General features: G+C 47.9%; 1 protein-coding gene across 1 annotated transcript in view; it reads left to right on the top strand.

The window, feature by feature from the left end:
* Positions 1 to 3,981: 3,981 nt before the first annotated feature.
* The window catches only part of ITGB5 (integrin subunit beta 5), a 68,823-nt gene continuing 66,359 nt past the window's right edge, over positions 3,982 to 6,445 (top strand). The window contains exon 1 of the mRNA XM_009274993.1: positions 3,982 to 4,063. The gene's annotated coding sequence lies outside the window, so the exon portion shown is untranslated. The remainder of the gene's footprint in view (positions 4,064 to 6,445) is intronic.

Below are 6,445 nucleotides of genomic sequence, written 5' to 3'. Positions count from 1 at the left end.
GGCAGCGCCGTTGGGCACGGACCGCATCCTCGGGCTTTGCGGTGCGGGATTTTACACCTTCGCATTACAAAGCGTGGAACTGCTATATATACACCTCTCTCTCTGTAGATACAGGTTAATGCAACAGCTATAACCGCTTCTATTCAGGGAAAAGCACTTCCCTGGGATGTTTGTCTGAGCGGTGCGTATTAATTGATTGGATGAAGAACAGCAGCATAAAGGCACAAGCGTCCGCTCTGCCAGCGTCCGATCTCCACGCTCTCACCTTATATCATTCCCCCGCGTAAGCTTTGTGCCCAGGGAGCGGTCCTTGTCCCCGGCGGGGATGCTCTCCTGGCTCCTGGACGCACTCGGGGACCGCGGTGCAGTTTGTGACTCTGCCTCAGTAGTACTGGAAATGGGTTTTCTCTCCTCTCTCAGCACTCGGGGAAACTTTTTATATAAAGGGAGCCCACAAAGTGCCTGGGTCCACCATTCTGGTACTTACTCTCAGCGCTTAATGTTTTAATGAGTTATCTTAACAAGAGGCTCATCTTAGAGTGCTGTGGCACGCAACTGCAAAAACTCTGAAGAGGTTTTCTTAGCTTTTTTATTTATTTATTTTGAGGGTCTGATCCTTAGAATCCATGGTTTGATAATGCAGCAGACCATCTCAGGGAAGAGGCTGTTAGAATGCTTATTGTAAGCATAAATAAAATTATCTTTTTTCACTCTCAGCTGGATAAAGAGTAAAGTACACCACTTCCCCCCCCCCAAGCAAGCCAGTACATTCATCATCTCAGTTTGAGGAGCTGCCCAAACTAGGATTTCTTGCAGAACAGGTTTAAAATGAGGTCTGGTTGCCTGGAGCATCTTTATGAGTAAATTGGTTGAGTACCTTTCATGAGAGTTTCCTATCTTGCTCTGCATCAGTAGTTTTATGTATTAAAATCTCAGCTGTCTAGTGGGATGCACTGTCTTCCTCTGCTTTTTTGGGCTCTTCTGTGGCTCAGCCCAAGGGAAGGATGTTGTTTGGAGATGCTCTTCATGCCTGCTGGATACTGCTCTGCAAAATAAAATAAGGTGCAGGGCTTAGGAGTCAGCGTGAAGGACCGTATGTGGGATGTGGAGCTCAGTGGTCCAGGAGGGGTGGATTATTTTCCTCCTGAGTAATCCCAACTAAATCCTGGATGGAATTTTCCCCATTATAAGAAGTTTAGTCAAAGTTTAGGAGTGGTTTCATTAAATATATCAGCATGAAGGAGCAGACTGAGTTTCTTCCAGTCTTACCTGGTGACTCACCCCAGCATCTGGAAGGATCTGTACTAGCATGAGCATCTTCAGGTCCTTCCTTTGCCCAATTCAGGAAAGACTGCGCTGAATCAAGCACAGCGAAGACTTGCATCTGGAAAACGCTGCGTGTTTTTACTGCAACTCAAAAAGCTCAGGTTTCAGTCCAAAATCAGAGGGCTTAACAAAGCTCCGTTTTCACAACAATGCTGGAAACGGTTTGGTTTTGCTCCAAAGTGGAAAGAAAAGCATACTTGGAAACTTCAAAAATTGCTACCAGGAGGAATGTCACCCCGAGGCCGGCCACGGAGCATGGACTGCTTTGGCCATGGCACCCAGTGGAAGTAGGACACCTTGGTTTTCATTCAGATATTGCCGTTACTAAGTAAACTCTCAAAAATCCAGCAGTCAGGAATGGAGGTAAATATTATCCTATTTCCATGCAGATGGGCAAGTGAAGCCATGGGAGAGCCAGGGCTGGGTAGCCAGGGTACAAACACAAGTGTTTGCTTTATAAAGCCCATTATTTTTGCTGTGTTACCCAGCGCACTGCCACCAGAGCAGCAGCTCTTCAGGAAAAGCTTCCAGCTATGTTGTAGGGTTTGGAAATGCAAGTGTTAATCTCTGTGCAAATTATAACTCCGTCGAACAAGTTACATTTTACTTTATTTTTCATACATGTTTTGAGCTCTTACAATGTTCAGGAGCTGGAGTATAACTTCTGAATGTGAACAAGGAATGAAACGCCTGGGTTGTGGTAACAGCCAGTGGAAAAAAAACCCTGAGAAGGCTCTTGTTCGGTATGAATGAGCCCAAGCAGCCTGTCTGAATGAGAGCCATAGAGAAAGTCTAGGGCTTTGCGCTCCCGGGTTAGAGTTATGTTTTGAGCTCTTACAATGTTCAGGAGCTGGAGTATAACTTCTGAATGTGAACAAGGAATGAAACGCCTGGGTTGTGGTAACAGCCAGTGGAAAAAAAACCCTGAGAAGGCTCTTGTTCGGTATGAATGAGCCCAAGCAGCCTGTCTGAATGAGAGCCATAGAGAAAGTCTAGGGCTTTGCGCTCCCGGGTTAGAGTTACCACCTTGCAGGCAGTAGAGACCCGTCAGGGCGGGGGAAAGGGCATTGCAGGCAGTAGAGACCCGTCAGTGCAGGGCTCTGACATGGTCATGCCTTGGCGATGACTGAGGATTACTGACAGGACCTACTTATCCTCTTTTTGCTTTTAGCCTAGGGCACGCTAAGTTCTCCTCCAGCTGTCCAGCTTGATTCACTGCTTCCTGCGCTCACAGCCCAGCCCCGCACGGGAGCGACCCAGGCAGCCACTGCTTTTCATTTTTTGGTGAAATATTCACACGGGATACAGCAAAACTCCCTTTTCCAAAGCTCTTGGGGCAGAAAGTTCTTGGGACAGGGGAAAACTCCGTGTGGCTCTTCAGCAGCCATCAGCAAGTCTGCGCAATCTGCAGATTACACCCGGCAGCAGCGTGGTGCAGTGGTATCTGCAGATGCAACTGGCTGAAAATAGAGGCCTGACAATGCTTTTATTGACATTTGGGTTGGAAAAAATAGCAGACTCGGAGTTTGAGCCCGAGGCATTTCTTCTGGAGTGTGCAGCCTCTGTGCTGAGTCCTTGGTTGAAGGTTTGTTTAATCAGTTATTGACAGTAGAAGTTAATAGCTGCACCCGGGGGAGCTGGGGCATCGGTGGTATCGAAGGGCACATTCATAGCCACAGGCGTGCTTAAACAAGCTGCTGCATTCAAAACCGATACCACTGATGTTTGCTTCGGCTTAACTTGTGTGGTTCCACTTTATTTTTGAAGCTCAAAGCCCAAATCGTAGATCTTGCAAGCAAAACTCGCTCGGTACCCCTTGTGCTGCTGGACACCAGCGATCCAAGAGCAAAGAGCATTGCTGCTGCCCTGGTCACTGCTGCCTTGGTGGGCGCAGAGCCCCTGCCACCATCGCGGGCAAAGAGAGCCCTCAGCCACGGCATGGTGTCTTGCGCCACGGCATGGTGTCTTGCACCTCGGCCAGCCTTGGACGTGCCCCAGTGCAAACACGCTGCCCAGCTTAACCTGGATATCCTGTGGAAATGACTCCTGTAATAAAAGTAATTTTCTGTAACATGAGTCCACTATGGAAGTCACCTGTGTGGAAGGGGGAGACAAGTATCTTCCAAGGCTGCTTTAAGATGAAAATTTTGGGGAGGGGCCTTCCATATATTCAGCTGGAAAAATTGAGATGTGCCTAGTTTGAGTTTAAAAGTCAGCATCCTGAGGGATTTTGGACAGACACCTCTGTATTTCAGGCTAATCGAACAGCTGTTGTGTTCTGTCCACAGTGATAAAAGTATTTCGTTAGGAAGATGAATAGATGAACTCTCTGATTAACCAGAAACCACTGAAAAAGAGGAAAGAAAAATCACCAGAGTCGTATTTTGGTGGTTCTCAGTCCCCCCCAAAACTGGTTTCTGTCCTTTTCATTTTTCTTGAGGAAGGAAAAGAAAACGAGAGCTCCTTACAGGTGAAGAGGGGTTTATTCCTTCTCCAGCCTTTTAAGCTCCCAGGAGATTCTTTGCTCTTGAAACTGTTTGAACTTACAGTATGTTTAGCATTAAGAATATCTCAGAAGACCCCTGAGCACTGTTTTGGAGTGACGTAACTGTGCAGCCCACCCTGCTCTCTGTCGTTCTCTCTTCTTGAAGGTCTCAATCTGTGCACGAGTGGAAGCGCCACGTCCTGCGAAGAGTGTCTTCTCATCCATCCCAAGTGTGCCTGGTGCTCCAAGGAGGTAGGTGGGCAGACTTCGTTTGTCTTGCATCCTTTTTGTAATGCAGAAAGGGAGCTATTGCCCCCGCCTTGCCTGTTCCTGACACCGTCCCGTGCCAGAAGGGGTGGGTGAGGGCAGCGGGGGCTCCCAGCCGAGCGTAGTTTGGGCGTATGCGACTCTCCAGCTCTTTGACACTGTAGGAAATGAGTCTTCGACCCCGCTGGCCCCCACGCATCCTCAACAGAGCAGCACTGTTCCTTCAGTCCTTCTGTCCCTTCAATTACCTTCTTGTTTTCGGTGGGTGCAGGGTCCCTGCATGAGCTCTGTGTTGCAGGGAGCCTTGCTCGAAAGCTCTCTCCCTAAAAAGCCCCAAGCCCCTGGCTGGTGTCCTGCTACGTGTCCCTTGCTGCGTGGCCTGGCATGGCACAGGCTCTTTGTCTGTAACAAAGATGATTCTCCTCTCTGAATCTATTGTGTCATTTTGGGAACTGACCCATACTTCTGGCGTCTGTGCCGTGCAGTGGCAATGAGTTACACAGCTTAACTGTGCGCTTCGGGGTGGAAATGCATTGTTATGTTGGTGCTGAAGCTGTTCACCTGTAATTTAATTGGGCCTCCTTGGTTTGTGAGAAATTGCAAATATCTTTGCCTGCTCCCTAAGGACTGCTCGTGAGTTTAGCGAGAGAGAGAGAGATACCTTATCAAATATACATCTTATCACGTAGACTTACGATTTCTAGAGAACAAGGTGTGTGAAAGACCTGATAATGTCCGATGCATATGTAGCTGTTGTCTGCTTAGTGCCTGCATTTGTCCTAAGTGTTTAAGAGAGAAATACGGATGCTTACAGATGCAGGGAAAGACCCTGCCTACTTGCAGGCACAGCTGCTGTGGGGCAGCAGCTTCTCACCGGCTTTGGGCTGTGAGAAACCCCAGAGCGGTGGATGATCTTGAACCTCTCGACGGGCATGTCCAGGAGTGATGCTCTCTTGTTCCCTGCTGACCCTTTTTCCTCTGGTACGGCCGTCCCTGTCCCGGTCCCATTTTGGGGGAGGCAAGCTGTGGGGTTGAGCCCACACTTCACCTTCCAGATATAGCTAGTGATGCTGAGCTGAGGATGCAGGCGCTGCCTGCGTGCCCCTCTGCTGCTCCCATTCCTCCTCCTGCCAGCCCTGCCTGGGGCGGCTGCAGCCCCTCAGGGCAGGGGATGGGGCGAGGGGGGCTCCTGAGCCCCACGGTTTGTCTGGGTCTCGGGAGGTACCCCGGCCTCTAGCTCTCCAGGTCTATTTTACTGGGTTTTCACTTACTTGTAGGCACAGTCGCAGCTCTCCAAGGAAAACCTCCTAACGCTACTAACACCATGCTTCCTGACAGCGTAATAGCTTTCATGGGTTTTTTCCAGCAAGGCAAATGGTGTGCAGAAGGGAAAGGGTAAAGCAATAGATCCCGCTTCTGAGACATCTTGTAAACAGCTGTAAGAGCTTCTCTTCCAGCCAGCTAATCTGTGGTGGTGAGATTGGATCCACGAATGCTGGCTATTAAGCTATGGGTACCCAATAGCTTGCTTTTTTTGCCATTTTTTTTTTTCTTCTTGGCATCAGAAGACAACTTTTCGCAAAATGCTGCCAGTGGAAATGTTTATCTGGGGTCGCTGTGACCACTAATTGTATGGCAGCCCATGGGACTGGCAGCCTGACTCTTATCTTGCAAACAGGAGAGTTACCAAAAAAAATATTCCTAAATGGAATGGGGGGGCCAAGAAGGAAGACGGGTGTTTACAGGGAAGTGCGGTAATACTTCCTGACCTTTAGCCTGCAGCAGCTATTTAAAAATACATTTCAAGGTGTTTCGTGCCAAGAGCTACGTGTTTAAAAGCTGCTGTCCCTGTTACACACTGCATGCTAAAACTTAGCAAGTTCTTATTCTATATATTTTTTTTAGAATTGACTGTTTGAAATTCTTAATTATTTCTCTTTAACTGAGATCATCAGGTGAGGTAATGGGATTGTGAAAGATATCTAGAGGTTTTTGACTTCAAAAGTTTTAAAGTAATATTATAAACTCTTAATATCCACTTTCTTTGCATAGTCATTTCACCACCTTACTTCCCTTCCCTCTGCCACAGCCTAGTCAGGTGTGGTTATTAAATTGCTTTTAGTCTGTTTTTCTTCTCTGTTTCCATTAGCTGTCATTCGCAGCAGTATGTTGCCTGGGAGCGTATATGCCAGTCAAATTCTATAGCTCTGCCGCTGCTTACGTATCAAGCTAAGATATTGGAGGGGTTTCCGCAGACGCTATTTATGTTGTGGTAGGAACACGATCAGCTGATCAGTGTGTATTTTCTGCTCCCTTTGCATTTACTTAACAGGTTTGGGAGCAAACTGGGCCAGCTGTTGTCATCTT

Source organism: Aptenodytes forsteri, unplaced genomic scaffold (assembly GCF_000699145.1).
Source record: "Aptenodytes forsteri isolate BGI_AS27 unplaced genomic scaffold, ASM69914v1 Scaffold255, whole genome shotgun sequence".
Classification (NCBI taxonomy): domain Eukaryota; kingdom Metazoa; phylum Chordata; class Aves; order Sphenisciformes; family Spheniscidae; genus Aptenodytes; species Aptenodytes forsteri.
Note: the sequence above shows the minus strand (reverse complement) of the source record. Positions and strands in the feature narration are given on the sequence as shown.